We start from the raw sequence: 16,373 nt of genomic DNA on the forward strand, positions 1-16,373 counted from the left end.
GAGCTTTGTTTCTACATGATTTCTTCCCCTCCCAAATAACACATTCCCTCTGCCAGGATGGGCCCACATTTTATGGGCTTGAATCTTGTATGATTCAGGGAATATTGTTAAGAAAAAAAACTTGCACAAAATAGCAAATTTAAAAGTAGGTACAGGGGGCCGCCTGGGTGGCTCAGTCGGTTAAGCATCCGACTCTTGATTTCGGCTTAGATCATGATCTCACGGTTGGTGAGATCGAGCCCTGCTTCAGGCTCTGTGCTGGTAGTGTGGAGCCTGCTTGGGATTCTCTTTCCCTCTCTTTCTCTCTCTGCCCCTTGCCTACTCATTTTCTCTCTCTAAAACTAAATAGCTAAAAAAAAAATAGGTACAGAGTTGGTGCAAGGGAGGTAATCTGAATCTTGAGATTTGTTAGCTTCATGGTAAAGTCCTTGATTAAAAAACAGACAAAAACCACCAGGGGCACCTGGGTGGCTCAGTCGGTTGAGTGTCTGACTTCGGTTCAGGCCATGTTCTCATGGTTTGTGAGTTCGAGCCCTGCATCAGGCTCAGCGTGGAGCCCCCTTTGGATCTTCTGTTCCCCTTTCTCTCTGCCCCTCCCTCGCACTCGTTCTCTCTCTCTTTCTCTCTCTCTCTCAAAAATAAAAACAAACATTTAAAAACAAACAAAAAATGAGCTATGGGAACATAGCCACAGCTGGGTGGGTTAGGAGGTCTACCCTGGAGTATTCTCGGTGGGCGGGGGGAGGAGGTGGGGGTCGGAGGCTGGCACAGATCTGCAGGCAAGACAGCCAGCCTCTCATACGGACCATGAGGAGATTGGACCAGGCTGTTCTGTAACTCTCCCGGGTCTGGTTTCCTTTCACGCCGGTTCGCTTTGACCCGCCCAAAGACCGTGGTGTCCACTCTCACTGTGACCTACGCGCGGGCCTCCGCGTGACAGCTTGCTCATACTGTCATGAGACCACGGGCTGGTCTGTGCCCGGATTACCTTGGAGAAGGGGCTTCTTCTTTTTCAAGGAAACAGAGATGTCATCTCCATGGTGAGATGGCCCCTCGGGGTCCCAGCGCTTCCCTGGGAAATGTATTACTCGCTTTACAGAGGATGTGAGCAGTGGGGGGCAAGGTGCCGCCTGGGTGTCTCTGGAATGAATTCTTCCCAGGAGAGAGGATCTGGCTGGTTTGGTTCTTCCCTCCGATAGAGAGCGCCCCCTTTCGAGCAGAGTTGAAAGCCACGGCTTCCGAAGGTGCTTGGACCCATTCATCTCATCTTTGTATTTTTCAAGACTGGCAGATAAGTGGGTGTGCGTGTGTGTTACAGACATGTACGGTTCTCTCTTTTCTTTCAGACAGGACAGACCGTATCAGGTAGATGCAATCTGAACTGGATCTTGAAGGATGGGCAACATTTTTAATAAGCAGAGGGCATCTCAGACCGGAGGGTGGTCGTAGAAGGGGTAGCGAGGGAACAGCCTAGAAGAAATTGGGGTAGGAAGGTACAAAGCAGGGTGTGAAGGGACATGGTTCCGGCTACGCTCGGACTTTAAGCCACGAGGGAAAATAGGCTGGGCCGTATGGGGACAAGCTTGACAGACTGTCCTCGGGCTGAGGGGCTGGATTCAGTGACTGTGGCTGAGCCGGGAATAAGCCCCTTACGGAGCCCACAGGGAGGCTCACCTGATGACGACCTGGGGGAGGGACTGAGGCCGATGAGAGATGAGCCGGGAGGGTACTGCAGAGTCCAAGCGGGAGGGGGGAAAGTGCCTGGCCACATGCAGCAGGAGCGGGAAGAGAAAGGAGGGAGCAACACAGAGAGCTGGGAGTGATCCACACTGAGAGGTGATGGCCCACTGGGTGTGTCGTTTATGTGAACAGAAATCCTGGGATCGCGTTCAGGGGCTGCGTCTGGATGGCGGGGAGGGGGGAGCGGTGCGGGGAGGAGAGCATGCACCTACCACAGGAACAAAGTGGGTGCGAAGAGGAGTTCAGTTTTCAGGAACGTTGTTTTAAAAATTCAACGTTTAAGGGGCGCCTGGGTGGCTCGGTCGGTTGGGTGTCTGACGTCAGCTCAGGTCATTATCTCATGGTCTATGGGTTCGAGCCCCGCATGCTGACAGCCTGGAGCCTGCTTCGGATTCTGTCTCTGTCTCTCTCTCTCTCCCTGCCCCTCCCCTGCTGGTGTTCCGTCTCCCTCCCTCTCTCAAAACTAAATTTTTAATTTATTTTTTAAAATTTATTTCGGGGCGCCTGGGTGGCTTAGTCGGTTAAGCGTCCGACTTTTGCTTGGGTTATGATCTCGCGGTTCGTGGGTTCGAGCCCCATGTCGGGCTCTGTGCTGACTGCCAGCTCAGAGCCTGGAGCCTATTTCGGAGTCTGTATCTCCCTCTCTCTCTGACCCTCCCCTGCTCACGCTGTCTCTCTCTCTCTCTTTCTCTCCTAGAAATAAATAAAAATTAAAATTAAAATAAAAAAAATTTATTTCTGAGAGAGAGAGAGAGAGAGAGAGAGAGGTGTGAGCAGGGGAAGGTCAGAGAGAGAGGGAGACACAGAATCTGAAGCAGGTTCCAGGCTCTGAGCTGGCTGTTAGCACAGAGCCCAATGTGGGGCTTGACCCAAGAAACCGTGAGATCATGACCTGAGCCGAAGTTGGACACTTAACCGNAAAATATATTTTTTTTAATTTCTTAATTTTTTTCGCCCCTAAAAATTTTTTTAAGATAAAAACTAAAAAATTCAACTTTTGATATGTGCCATTTCTAGGTAGAAACTGCCCATCACAGCGGGTTCTCAGACAAGCTGCCGCTGTGGGAAAGCTTGTGACGGGTGCGGATCTCTGGATCCCGTCCCAGATCTACTAAAGCCAAATCTCTGGGGGTGGGTCCTGAGTATCGTGGGGGAAACTTTTAGAAAGGAAGATCTATTTTTAACAAGCTTATAGTAAGGGGTGGGTGTAGGGGTGGGCCTGGGGTTCCAACACACAGCCAAGTTGGGGAAATCATTGACTGGCCCCACCTTCTGCCCGAGACAAGAACCCATTGTCGGGGGCACCTGCGTGGCTCAGCCGGTTTCAGCCCCCAACTCTGGATTTCAGCTCAGGCCGTGTATGATCTCATAGGTTTGGGGATCCAGCCCTGCGTCTGGGTCTGCGTCAACAGCCAGAGCTTGCTTGGGATTCTCTCTCCCTCTTTCTATGCCCCTCCCCTGCTCGTGTGTGCACACATTTTCTCTCTCTCTCTCTCTTAAAATAAGTAAACATTAAAGAGAGAGAGAGAGAGAGAGGATATTTCCATTCCAGTGAAATCTGCGGTGAATTCTGCCTTAGCCGAGCTCATACCTTAATATTGATACCGTTCATCTGAGATTAGAGAAAACTTATAACACAAGGTAATAGCGTCCTAACTTGCCTCATAGATTATGAGCTTCTGGAGAGCAGGGGCTATTTCTTATTTCTCTGGTCTCCTCTGCCATGCTTGCTACAGTGTAGGCTTATGGAACGTATTAATGTTGGCTGATCTTTTCGTGCTCATCGCTCTCTGCTGGTGCATCACCCATCACCTCCACGCTTCCAGAAAAGTCCAAGGTTGGAGTGATCATTGATCATCTGCAGCTCACCCAGAAGGAGCCAGGGGACTGGTGAACATATGCCACCCCAGGGGACTGGGGAGGCCTGAAGCCCCTGGTTCAGACTGTTCGGATGCAAGGGCTTCCCACCCAGGAGGCCCTGTTGTACTTCCTGTGCTGGGCAGGTGCATCAGTACGTGCAGATCTCCCTCTTCCCAGCTGTGCCCTCAGGCCTACGGCTTTCCCTTGGGGCCAGGCCTAAAATTCAGTGCTAGGCCTTTCATAAAGGTGTGGCACTCATTCCCAAATATCGTTCCCCAAATATTTGCCATTGGCTTCCCAGAGGGGCGTAGCTGGATTGTGTTTCCTGGCCTCTTCTGGTTGGGTGTGGCCAATGAGTTGTCATTTCTGGGCTGAGCATTTAATTACGAGTTGGGGCCCTCTGAAGATTTCCTTCCCTCCACCCCGGCGATCAGCGATATTTGAGAGGGTGGCTCTTCTATCAGGCTGCCTCCTGGAGGGGGGAGATGTGGACTAGACCCTCAGCCTACCCTGAACACATGTCACAGGAGCAGAAAACAAAACTTTGGTGGAGGGGCATCTGGCTGGCTCGGTGGGTTGAGCGTCTGACTTCAGCTCAGGTCATGATCTCACGGTGCGTGAGTTTGAGCCCCGCATTGGGCTCTGTGCTAACAGCTCCGAACCTGGAGCCTGCTTCAGTTTCTGTGTCTCCTCTCTCTGCCCCTCCCCTGCTCATGCTCTCACTCTCTCAAAAATAAATAAAACATTAAAAAATAAAAACTTTGGTGGAATAAGTCCCACAATTTGGGGGTCGGTTGCTAGCACAGCTGAACCTAGCCTATCCTGACTGACGCTGAGACTCGGGGGTGAGAGTTGGCCTGGCCTGGGGACAGGTGACCTGGGCTCCAGGTGGGGGTCTGTTCAAGCTTGACTTCTTGCTGAAGCCTTTCTCCAGCTCAGAGGCACAAAGGCTAGAGAACTTGCAGTTGGGTCGAAGCTGCAGAAGCAGGTGGCTCTGAGGAACCCCTTCCTTCCCGCTCTTGTGCAGGGAGGCTCTGCATGACCCCAGGATCCGCTGTCTGTGGCCCAGCACCTCACAGACAGCCAGCACCATGGCACCCAAAGACAGAGCCCAGTGAGCGTGCGTCCTATGGGCCTGGGCAGCCGCCCAAGGAGGGCTCAGGCGGCCAGAAGTCATCATACATTAACGATCCATGTAAACCTTGCGGTTCCTTTATAACACTTCCATGCTTGTTTGAACTTTAAAAGGTTGTTTGGACTTCTTGACCACTATGAAAACATGGTCGATGCAGTGCTTCAAGACCTTTCGCTTGTTCCCACACTCCTCGTCACTCGGGGCGTCCCTTTTGCGGTGGTGGGGAGGGCAGGGTCTCAGTCCTCTAACTCTAGGACCTCGGGTGTTGCTGAGTTTCTCCTGTGATGACGTCACCCTCAGCCAACCTGGAGGTGGCTTTAGAGAGTTAGGGTAAAGGGAGCATGTGGCAAAGGTATGGCAAACGTGCGGAGGAAGACTCAGTGCTCTGGCATCCATGATTGCCCTTCATGCTTTCTAGAAACATTGGTTGCCTCAGTCATTCTAATATGCTAATGTAAAACTTGCCTACGTTGAGGGTGTCAGTGACCAATGACAGCTTAGAGAGTGACTCATCCCAGGGCCCCTGCGTCTTCCATGGAATCAGAGCTTTGAGCCACAGGAATGCAGTCTTGAACCCTAGAACATTCCAGGCGTCCTTAACCAAGGGAAAGGCTCTGGGTCTGGACTCTCCGGGGGCAGAAGTGAAGTTACCAGGAGCTGGTAAAGACGAGGGAGGGCAGTATAGCAAAAAAATGTAGATGGGCCTTATTTTAAGCAAACTCCAGATATGGAAAAATCTAGACTTATTTGAAGCAAGCAGGGTGCCTGGGTGGCTCAGTCAGTTAAGCGTCTGACTGCAACGCAGGTCATGATCTCGCGGTCCTTGAGTTCGAGCTCCATGTCAGCCTCTGTGCTGACAGCTCAGAGCCTGGAGTCTGCTTCGGCTTCTGTGTCTCTCTCTCTCTCTGCCTCCCCCACTTCCATCTCTGCCTCTCTCTCTCTCTCTCTCTCTCAAAAGTAAATAAACATTAAAAAACTTTAAAATACATATGAAATAAGCATCAGAGTTGGTTTTTAGAGTTACTTTAAAAAGTCAATAACTATTGAATTTCCCCAAAACTAAGTTACCCACAGCTTTTGAAAATAGTTAGGAACATTAGATTTCTCACCATGTACATTAAAGAACACTTACCATGCAGAACACAGCCTGCCCCAGCAGTGACATTATTAATTATAATAGAAACAAGCTTGTTACTAGATTCTGACTCATTTTTATGAGAGATTTTGAAGTTTTATAAGGCTGACTGTTGAGTCATCAATTTTGGGTGACCTTGTAATGAATACATTACATTGCTCATTGCTTTCGGAGCTTGGGGAGGAGGGAGCCATCAAAGGCTAGTCAGCTGAAATTAGGAATATTTTATAGGGGCCCTGAGTTATTTCCAGCTTGGTGAGGGACAAAGCCCAATCAGTAGACATTAGTCAACAAGTCCATACCAAGTACCTCGCAGGTCCTTAGCCTGGTGTTGAACACGAAGACTATATAATCCTAAACCAAAGCCCCAGAGTTTTTTGTATAGCAAAGGATTTTTACGCCCCTTCTCATGCTTAGAGGGAGTCTGGGAGATGTAATTCAGAACCTAGATATAGAAAAATCTGGAACAATTTATAGATTCCTATGAATAAAAGGGAATATCTGAAATTAAAACTGTACAAGGAAAACAAGCACACAAGTGCATCTGTTCAACAAAACCTGCTCAGGGTTCAGCACAGAGATGAAAGATGCAGTCTTTGCCTAAAAGGAATGCGCCGTCCAGGGAGAGATGAATCACCAATGACAGAAGGATGAATATGGAAAGAAAACCAGCAGAATAAAAAAGTGCTAATCTTGCCTGGGGGTGGGGGTAGGGAAGGCTTTCTGAAGCACACAACTTGAACCCAATAGCGAAGGGTCAGTAGGAGTTCTCTAGGCCAACATGGTGGGGCAAGGAACATTCTAGACAGGAACCAGAATGTCTGAAGCATGGGGGAATGGAGAAATGGACCACACACTTCTAAATAACACATAGAAATCAGAAAAGGTTTTGAAGTGATGATTATGTAGATAAAACACAGGCAAAGTTTGTAGTTTACAGCTCAAATCACACAGAGATAGAAATTTAAATCCTTAAAGGAAGACAGGCTGGGAAATCAATACTGTAAGCAATGATTTCAAAAAATTAGAAAAAGAACACTAAGTTAACCATCCCCCCCCCCCGCATATAGAAAGAATGAAATCATAAAGATAAAAGAACACAAAACGAATGTTCAGAGACAAGATCCACAAAGCCAGGTTGATCCATGGAAAAACTAACAAAATCGATAAGCCATTAGCAAGAGTGGTCAAGAGAAAAAGAAAGAAGGTACATATGGGTAATATGAGGGATGGCAAAGGAGGAGGCCCCTGGCTGACTCAGTCAGCACATCTCAGGGTCAGGTGCAAGCTGCACATTGGGGGTGAAGCCTACTTAAAAAAGAAGGATGAGAAGTGAGAGAGGAGTTCAGGTCCTGGAGACAGCAAAGAGATATCAGAGGAATATACTTGATGCCAAGACACCTGAGAAATGAGTTGCAATTTTCAAGAAAAATGTCAAATTCCCTGAAAAATATAATTTATGAAAACTGACCAAGAAGCAACAGAAAGTCAAATATTTTCATATCTATTAAATAGAGTCTTTAACCAGAAACCTTCCCAGAAGGAAAACTTGAGGCTCAGATGTCTTCACTGGTGAATTCTTCCAAATGTAAGGAAGAACGAATACTAAACGTATATACAGTCTTCCAGAGAATTAGGAAAATAGGGGTACCTCCCAACATATTTTATGAGGCCAGGCTAACACTGATATTTAACTCTGGAAAGATAAGAATGGAATAGTAGAGGCCAGTCTTTCTTATGAATTAGATGAATCTGAGAATATCTAAAAGGAAAGAACATCATGCCCAGTGTGAGATTTATTCCAGGAATCAAAGGTTGATTTCACATTTGAAAATCGATATAAATCATCACATTAAGAGAATAAAGGAGGAAAATCACAAAATCATCATAATAGATGCAGAAATAGAATTTGAAAAACTCAACATCTCTTCATGATTAAAAAACACCTGGTGTACTATTCAGAGGTAGTGTAGTTTCTTACAGCTGCTGTAACAAATAATCACAGACTTTGGGGCTTAAAACAACCCACATTTATTATTTTGCACTTCCGCAGACCAGAAGTCCAAAATCAGTTTCACTGGGCTGAAATGAAGGTGTCCACAGCCTCCTAGGGGAGAACCCACTCCTTGCCTCTTTCAGCTTCTGGTGTCTGCATTCCTTGGTTGGTGGGTCTTTCTCTCCAAACTTCACCTCCATGTCTGTGTCCATACTGCCTTCTCCTCTTTTGTCTGTGTCAAATCTTCTTCTGCCTCTCTCTTGCAATTGCATTTAGGGCCACCCAGATTATCCAGGATAATCTCCCGGTTCAAGATTCTTAATCACCTCTGCAAAGATCCTTTCTTCCATATCAGGTAGCATTTGCAGGTTTCAAGGGTTAGGAATTGATATCTTTGGAGGCCATTATTCAGCCCTCCGTGGAAGGCAATTGTTATTAATCTGATAAAGGGTGTTAGAAGACTGTCATAGAAAGCATCACCTTTAATGAGGAGATACTGGAAGGTATTCCTTTGAGATTGGGAAAGAGGAAATGACATCCAGAATTACCGCTTCTATTCAACTATGTTTCCAAAGTCCTGACTAGTGCAATAAGGAGGGGGAAAAAAAGGAATAAAAGACATAAAGAATAAGAAAGCAAGAAATAAGATTGTCATTAATCACCATCGATAGCATTGTGTGTGCAGAAAATCCAAAAGAATATATAGACGAGCCATTGGAATTAAATGAATTTGCCAGGTTACTAGATACAAGATGAAAATACAAAATTCAATTCTATTTCTATATGACAGAAATTTAAAACTTAGAAAAATTGCAAACAGTTCCATTTTCAATAACATACAAAAAACCAACTACGAAGGAATAAAAGTAATCGAAGGTATACAATATCTCTCCATAGAAAGCTATAAACCACCATTGAAAAAATCAAAGACTTTGCAAGTAGTGAGATAAATTAAGTTAATAGAATGAGGACTAATTAGAGGAACAATATCAGTTCTCTCATCTTTATGGATTCAAAGAAATCTTAACCAAAATCACATAATTTTTTTGTGGTTGTCGACACACAGATTCCAAAATTTTTATGGGCGTGCGAAAGGCCAGGGACAGCAATAGACTCATGAAGGAGAACAAAGTTGAGGGATTACACCACCAGACACACTGTCAATAGTGATCAGACGGTGCGGTAATGTGCATGTAAGTATGTAAATCAATGGAACAAAAGAGAAACTCCAGAAACAGACCTACCCATATACGGAGATCTGATTTATGACAAACTTGTTGCACAGAGTAGTGAGGGAAAGAATAGTTTTTCCAATGAGCAAGGCTGGATTAGTTGGATAACCATATGGAAAAAGGTCTAGACACTCACCCCATATGCCAAAATCAATTCCTGGTAGACTGTAGCTCTGAATGTAAAAAAACAAACAACAACAACAACAACAAAAAAAACCCCAACAAAACAAGAAGCTTCTAGAAGAAACCTTAAAAGAGTATCTTTGTGATCTGGTGAAAATGTGAAGATTTACTAGAGAGAATACAGAAAGCACTAAACATAATGGGGATGGATAGATCAGACCATTGTCGTTAAGGACTCAGTTCATCAAAGGGCATCTTTAAGAAAGCTGAAGGTCAAAGAGAAGATATTTGAAAGGCATATAATTAACAAAGGACTTGTATCCACATATAAAAGTAGTGTCCACAAATCAGTGAGAAAAAAAAATTTCTATTTCCCATAGAAAATGGCAGTAGGGCAGGCATTTCACATGAGACATTGTCCAAATGGCCAATAAATTGGTACATATGACCCCTCTGGAAAATTGCATGTCATTAACTACCAAAACCCAGCGATGGTGCTCCTAACAGAAGTGCATATGTGAGCTCATCAAAGACGTACAAGAATTTTCATAGCTGCTTATTCCTCAGAGCCCCAAGCTGGCAACAGCTTTCCCACAGCTTAGATAAATAATGAATATTCATATAGCCAGAATGCTATACAGCAGCGGCAAGAAACGAACCCTTCTTACGTACAATTGTATGGCTGGATATCACAAGCAATAAAGGGAGAAAGATATGCAAAATTGAAACATAGGCCACACACAGTGTCAGAAGTTAGAATAACGGTTAATTTTGGAAAAAGGATGTTAATGACTGGGAAGGATGGACGGGGGTGGGTTTCGGGGTGCCGGTAATGATGTTTCTTTTTTTCTTTTTCTTTTTTTTTTTTTTACAAATGAAATTCTAAACATAATCTTCTAACTTTTTATTTAGAAAAATCCTAAATCTATAGAAAAGTTATAAACATAGTACAATGAAAAATTAAAGAAAAAATTTAAGTTTACTTATTTATTTTTGAGAGAGAGGGAGGGAGGGGCAGAGAGAGAGAGAGAGAGGGAGGGAGACAGAGAATCCCAAGCAGAATCCTGATATGGGGTTCGAACCCATGAACCACAAGATCATGACCTGAGCCAAAATTGAGAGTCAGACGCTTCACTGACTGAGCCACCCAGGCACCCCAACAATGAAAATTTTTATACTCTGCCGGGGTCACCACTTGTTAATATTTTGCCACACTTGCTCTCCGTGTGCACACTCTTTCTTTCTATGTGTGCGTGTAAGAGGTTTTTCTGATTCATTAGAAAGGTCATTGAGGACATGCTGGCACCCTTAAATATTTCAACATGGATTTCCTAAGAAGAAAGGCAGTCTGCAAAACCACAGCGCACTCATGAGGTTTATCAATGATGTGATCCAATAATTAATATGCAATCCATAGTCTATATTTCTCCATTATCCCAATAAAGTCACTGATAGTTCTCTTCTATCTCCAACGTAAGGTCCAGTCAAGGTTCATGCATTGTATGTGGCTGTCACGTGGTTTTAGATTGCTCTAAACGAGAACACTTCTCCGCTCTTCTATTTTCTTTCATGAAATTGATAGTTTTGAAGAGTGCAAGCTGGATGATTGACAGAACTGCCCCTCTGGTCAACACACACATGACAACATGACTAGGTCTCCCCAGTGTAACCCTGGGGGCAAGCGTATGTAAAGTTCACAGGCCAAAAATGTGTTAAAAGTTAGGATAGTGGTTTACTTTTGGAGAGAAAGATTTGTCTGATTGTTTCCTCATTATTTAAAGTTCAGTATTTTGGCAAAATGACTACATAGGTGATAGTGTGTCCTTCTCAGGTTTTATGCTATATTATCTTTATGTTTTTAATTGCTTTTTTAAGTTTTATTTATTTTTGAGAGACAGAGAGAGACCCAGCACAAGCAGGGGAAGGGCAGAGAGAGAGGGAGACAGAGAATCTGAAACAGGCTCCAGGCTCTGAGCTGTCAGCACAGAGCCTGATGCAGGGCTCGAACCCACGAACCGTGAGATTATGAGCTGAGCTGAAGTTGGATGCTTAACCAACTGAGCCAGCCGGGTGCCCCTATTTATTTATATTTATATAATGTTTATGTTATATATGTTTATCTTATGTCCATGCATTACATCAAGAGTGATGTCACTTTACTCCATCCACTATTGATGAGATTGAATTAGATTATTCCGTTAAAATGATGTTGGACAGATTTTTTCTATATCCTGTTCCCCAACGATTTTCACCTTGCAAATTTAGCAACCATTAATGATGCTTACTTAAATCAGTTATTACCCTGATGGTTATAAAATGGTGATTTTATATTTCTATCCATCCTTTTACTTGTATTAGTTGACTTTTTTTTTAAAAAAGCAATTTTCCTTTGTCCATCTCAAATTAAAAAAACCTGTATTAATATGGATTCATGGATTCATAATGAGCTATAACACATTCTTATCTTTATTTCTTTTGATGCTCAAATTGTCCCCAGTTGAGCTAGCGCCAAGCCTCTTCGAGCGAGCCCTATGCTCTGTCGACACCTACTCACCCTCTCACTTTCTGGCACAAGATATTACATTGTTCACCTTTTAGGTTTCCCGCCCAGCCCTGGACTCAGCCATTTCTCCAAGGGTTCCTGGTTCCCTTTAATGGTGTTTAAAAACCACAATATGAGCATTAGGAGTGCTCATTGGAACTCATTGAGTCGTTGTTTCTAGCCCCTTTGAGAGGGCAGAGTTAGGAAATGTGTGTGCACATGTATGTGTGAGTCTGTGTGTATTCACACTGCTGCTTACAGTTCCAATCCCTCTCTACAGTTCTTGCTTGCCGTCCTCCATTCGATAGTAATACCCCCATTCCCCACAATTAGAGCCCTGGTTCCCCAAAATCTAGATATATTTACTCATTTGCTCAAAAATAGGTTTTGTAACTTATACCAAAACAAATGAGGTTCAATGTCTCATTGTAGTTCAAGATCTCTTTTTTCGCCCCTTAGAATATGTAGCACTGAGAATGTTTTCTTCTTCGTGGTCATGTTATCGATATGCTATACCATTAGGTTTTTGGGTTTTGTTTATATTTGTTTTTAGATTTATCTCCTCACACTTATTGCAGTTTTTTTTGAAAACATAAAACATTAAAGTAACTCAAAAGTCGAGGCAATATGAAAATGTATACCCAGGGAAGAGCCAATTCCTTACACTGCCCCTTACATCTCATTTCCATTTCTCAGAATACTGTTCTATTTCTCAGACTCTGGATGCAGGTTACAACAGGTGTATTTATTTTTTGTAGCTCAAAAAGAGGAACACTTATGATTTGTGCATTTTTGTATGTTTCACACATGAGTGAAAAAGTTTTAAAAATAAACCCACTGAGACGTGCCAGTCAGTATTCGATTGGAGGAGCGGAATCACGGTAAGTATTACTGATTAAGGGAATTATTATAGAAATTAGACCTTGCACAATTCTGTGATGAGCTGGTAGAAGGAACGGTCCAGGAGAGGGAGTTGGAGGATCAAAGAACAGTCACTTTGGAGACTTCCTAATGTGTGGCAAGGTGGAAACAGAGACGTAGGGGAATTTGGGAAACCGAGCAAATCCAGCCACAGGAATGGGGCCAGGAAGGAACGGGGGAAAATCTGATGGAAAATTACCACTTTTGGCTCAGTTGGTTGAGCGTCTGACTTCAGCTCAGGCCTCGATCTCATGGTTGTGGGTTCGAGCCCCGCGTCGGGCTCTGTGCTGACAGCTCAGAGCTTGGAGCTGCTTCAGATGCTGTGTGTGTCTCTCTCTCTGCCCTTCCTCTGCTCACGCTCTGTCTCTCTCTCTCAATGATAAATAGACATTAACAAAATTTAAAAAAAAAAGATCACTTCTGTAGGTCCTCAGGCAAGGGTCTTGTGGGAACACCGGGGTAACCGGTGATGGTTGGGGCTGGCAGTTAGGAAGGAAAGCTGGACAGCACAGGGGGGAGCCCAGGGAAGCTGAGCTCTGCTATCTGGTGTCTATATGTCACAGCGATTTTCAGAGAGGCACGGCTGCCACTTCACTTCCACCTCCCAAATGCCACTCAAATTCTTCTTTTGGCCAACTCTAATTTGAACCCATACTAGGAAATGATTCTGGGAAACTAGTTCCGGGGATACCAAGCATACGTAAAGGTGTTCAGTATTACTAGTCATTCCAGAAATGCAAACCCAAGCCTCAGTGAGACGGAAGCCACCTAACAGGTTGCGCACCTGTCAGAACAGCACAAATCAGAAAGGCTGGCCCCACCAAGGGTCGACAAGGGTATGGAGCAGAGCACCTGCTAGCGGGGATACGCACGCTCTGGGCCCGAGTGTAGAATGTCCCAACCATTCTGATCCAGTCACTCCACTGGTAGGTATTTACCCAAGGGAAATGAAAGTATATATCCAAAGATTTGTGCACGAATGTTCACAGGAGCTTTGCAATAGCCAAATACTGGAAAGAACACAAGTGACCGGAACAGGTGAGCGGTGAGTGTTGATACATCCATCCGGTAGAATACCACCCGGCAACGGAAGGAAACGGACCGTTGACACCCGGACAACAGGGACAAATCTCAAGACATTCATGCTGAGTGAAAGAAGTGAGACAAGAAGAATACATAAAGTGTACCTCCGTTTTGATAACGTGCTAGAAAATGCAAAGTAACCTATCCTAACGGAAACCCATCAGAGCGTGCGGTGTCCTGGGGACTCCAGGCAGGAGGCCCCAGCAGTGGTGCTCTCGGCTGGCAGTACTGGTTCTGGTTGCCAGCTTTCTTTGGGGGCCCCTGAACCAGCCTAATTGGCAGTGCTCTCCCTGGGAGACCGCCCCCTGAGCTCCCGAGGCACCAGCATCCCATCCACACCGCTGGGAGCCCCCGCTTCTCATTTCTGATATGTACAAGCTCCGCCCCTTTTTCTTCTCGGCTTCAGGAGTGAGAGCTGCTTCCTGGGGTTTCGAAGCCTGCATCGCCCTGCTGTTCTCCTCTTTCCTTTTACTTCCTCACGTTAACCAATTCCCCACATTAAATGCTCTCTGCTAACATGTCTAGGGAAGTGTCTGCTTTCTGACACTGACAAATCTCTCCTGGTATGTGACTCACGTTTTCACTTTCTTTCTGGAGACTTTTAGTACACAGAAGGTCTTCATTTTAATGAACCAGAATGCACTGATACTTCTCTTTATGGTTTTGATGTATGGATCTTTATTTTTTTTAATTTTTAATGTTTTATTTATTTCTAGGAGAGAGAGAGAGAGACAGCACGAGCAGGGGAGGGTCAGAGAGAGAGGGAGTCACAGACTCTGAAACAGGCTCCAGGCTCTGAGCTGGCAGTCAGCACAGAGCCCGACGCGGGGCTCGAACCCACGAACCACGAGATCATGACCTGCGAAAGTTGGACGCTTAACCGACTAAGCCACCCAAGCGCCCCTATGTATGGATCTTTAAAATTAAAAAAAAAAATTTAAGTTTCTTTATGTGTTTTGAGAGAGAGAGAGAGAGCGAGCCCATGCAAGCAGAGAGGGGCAGAGGGACAGGGAGAGAGAATCCCAGGCAGGCTCCGCATTGTCAGCGCAGAGCCCAATGCAAGGCTTGAACTCACCAACTGAGAGATCATGACCTGAGCTGAAATCAAGAGTTGGACACTTAACCGGTGGTGCCACCCAGGTGCCCCTTATGTGTGGGTCTTAACGATGACATCCTTTTCCTAATCCTAGGTCCTAAAGTTTTTCTCTTAGACTTTCTTTTAAAAGTTAAAAAAAAAAAAAAAGCACATCCTTTAATATTTAAGTCTTGAATCCGCCTGGGGTTTATTTTGTGTCTGGGTATCCAGTTGACCTTGGACCGTGTATTGGAAAGCGCCTCCTCTCTCTGCTGTTGTACCACGCCACCCCTCTCATATATCAAGTGTCTCTCTGTGGACAGGTCCGTTTCTGGGTCTTCATCTTGCTTTATCGGTCTTGTTTGTCTTTCCTTGTATCAATACGACACTGCCTTATGGCTTCGTAGCAAGTTTCCGTATCTGTTAGGGCTAGTTTCCTTGTCTAGCTCATTTTCTTTAGGAAAACCCTAGCTATCCCCAGCTCTTTCTTCCCCCACATAAGCTTTAGCATTAGAATGTCAAGTACTATGAAGATCATGATTGGGATTTTGATGGGAATTGCATTAAATCTACAGATGAATTTGGGGAGCATTGATATCTTTACAAAATTGTTGTTTTGTCCTATCCGAAAACAGCATATTTCTCCATTTACTTAGATCTCCTTTAATGCCTTTCAAGGAAACTTTAAAAGAGTCTAAAAAAGGGTTTTGTGCAGCTTATGTTTATTCCTAAGGATCCTGTATTTTTGTTACTATTCTTTTTTTAGAGAGAGAGAGAGAGAAAGCGCACACACACAAGCAGGGGAGAAGGGCAGAGGGAGAGAGAGAATCTTAAGTAGGCTCCACGCCAAGCAGGGAGCCTGACACCCGGGGCTCCATCTCACAACCGTGAGCTCATGACTTGAGCCAAAATCAAGAGTCAGACGCTTAAGGGACTGAGTCACCCAGGCGCCCCTTTGTTACTATTTTAAATAACATCTTTTCAAATGTTTTATTCCTAATTCTTCATTACTGGTGTACAGAAGGCAGTTCTCAAGAGAAAGCTTCCTACATGGCACCATTGAGTATCCTGATTTGTGGAGTTTCTTTGTTTTGTTTTGTTTTGTTTTTGTTTTTGTTTTTACACTCTCCTAATGGCTTTTGTGAGTCTTTGTTTTAAGAGGAATTTTAGTGTGGGGATTTCTCCAATTCCTTCCCTGCCTTTTCTCTTTTCAGTAAGAGTGGGGAACGTTGCTGAGAGCCCAAAGACCAGCAGGGGAGAGTTAAGGGCCATCACGTGGCCGTGAACTTGCTCATCTCTGCCACTAAAGAGGAGGGCCCAAACTCGGGGGAAGGAGCTGGTGGTCAGGTCTGAAGGAACGGACACCAAAACACCCACAGTGCGTGGCTGGTGGCACCTCAGAAAATCTGTGTTTATTCCAGACTTAGACGCCTTTGTTAATTTCGCTGTCTTTCCTTGCACCCAACACATTTATTGCTTCCTAACTTTTATGCTTAATGGTGTGGTAACCACTGTAGAAAGATGCAAAGCC

This window comes from Crocuta crocuta, unplaced genomic scaffold (genome assembly GCF_008692635.1).
Source record: "Crocuta crocuta isolate KB4526 unplaced genomic scaffold, BGI_CrCroc_1.0 scaffold128, whole genome shotgun sequence".
In the NCBI taxonomy this organism is placed as follows: Eukaryota; Metazoa; Chordata; class Mammalia; order Carnivora; family Hyaenidae; genus Crocuta; species Crocuta crocuta.